Genomic DNA, 1,611 nt, shown 5'->3' with positions numbered 1-1,611 from the left:
TGAAAATCTATAATTCAAATTAATTATTAATCATTTCGTGATGAAAAAAAGATTAGAATGAAAATTTGAAAAAGCTTTGCCGCGAAGAAATTTGAATTTTTTAACAGAATTAATGGAGTTTACTTACAAACTTTGCAGCGCCGGGCATGTCCTTTCAAAAAAAAATTAAGGCATATTATCTTTACGTGGATTCGCAGTTTCTAAGAAAGGTTACAAACGTGTAAATCATTAAAAATGCATACAATAGGGTGATTGAAAATATGGGGATGTAGCTCACATGGTAGAGCGCTCGCTTTGCATGCGAGAGGTACGGGGTTCGATACCCCGCATCTCCACCCTCCTTTTCGCTTAATGTACACACAGGTTGTTAAGACATAAGAATCACGAACAACAGCAAGGAATCCGTGGCCCGGCGATTTTCCCTTATACATGATGTCATATGGCATATTTATTGCGAATTATGCCAGCGGAACATATTTAACACATTGAGTTATTATATAATCTAGTTTTTTATTTTTAAATTTATTATTATATAATCTTGTTTTTTCTTTTTAAATTGAGTTATTTATACCTAGATCTATTTTAATTTTGAATATACTTATTAAATATAAAAGGAATCAAATCTATTAAGAATTCAAAGAAATTTATTTTTTTTCGAAAAATATGTACTAGATTTTATTTTTCCTGACAATGATAGAGAAAATTGATTCCTCTAAATCTAAAATCTACACTTTGAAGTTGATATTATGTTTTATTATTATTTATTAATATAATATATCATTTTACAACAAGTGCCACGTGGTGACAATGTCATTGCTTTTGCTCTTTTGGAATTGTGGTAATGTGGTTTTTGATTATTATTTATTAATATAATATATCATTTTACAACAAGTGCCACGTGGTGACAATGTTATTGCCTTTGCTCTTTTGGAATTGTGGTAATGTGGTTTTTGTTTTCAAAAATCTATTGGGAAAAGCTAAAAGTATTTATTCAAACTTCGAACTAGAGAGACCATAAATTATCTTAAGATGTTATTAAGTTTCATCTACATTATTGCAATGTCACATGTAATTGTTAAAAGCACATTGTTATGTTTCAGTTCTTAAACCAAAATAGTTTTCAAGTGTACTTAATATTTTAATAATGTTTCATATCTTTTCATATATTTAAGCATCACTTACATATATTTTTGGTAACATAAAATTGAAGAAACAATTAATAATTATTCTATTTTATTACAAGTTAAATTAAAAAAAAAAAAAAAAACACTAAATTTTATTATTCCATTTTTAATATTTATATTTAAATTTAAAATTTATATATTATATTTTAAAATTTATTTTCTTAAGTTATAGTGATTTGAAATATTGTATATACAATTATTCATATCTCTGAGATATGGTATGTACATCTACTCCTATATTTAAGATGTAGTATATATTTAAGCTATTTAAGATGTGATGTGTGTATATATATATATATATATATATATATATATATATTTAAGATGTGGTATATATTTAAGTTATTTAAGATGTATGTGTGCCTATATATATATATATATATATATACTCATTCACATATATATACATACGTCTCAAGGTTATATA

At 25.2% G+C, this 1,611-nt stretch overlaps 1 non-coding gene across 1 annotated transcript; it reads left to right on the top strand.

The window, feature by feature from the left end:
• The first annotated feature begins 262 nt into the window (after positions 1–262).
• On the top strand, positions 263–335 carry TRNAA-UGC (transfer RNA alanine (anticodon UGC)). Its single transcript has one exon. It is a non-coding gene; the product is annotated as a tRNA-Ala (tRNA).
• Positions 336–1,611: the final 1,276 nt, after the last annotated feature.

Source organism: Pinus tabuliformis, chromosome 2_2, assembly GCF_031772625.1.
Source record: "Pinus tabuliformis cultivar Carrire ecotype Pingquan chromosome 2_2, CPIR1, whole genome shotgun sequence".
NCBI lineage: Eukaryota > Viridiplantae > Streptophyta > Pinopsida > Pinales > Pinaceae > Pinus > Pinus tabuliformis.
This window is presented reverse-complemented; position numbering and strand designations above follow the sequence as displayed.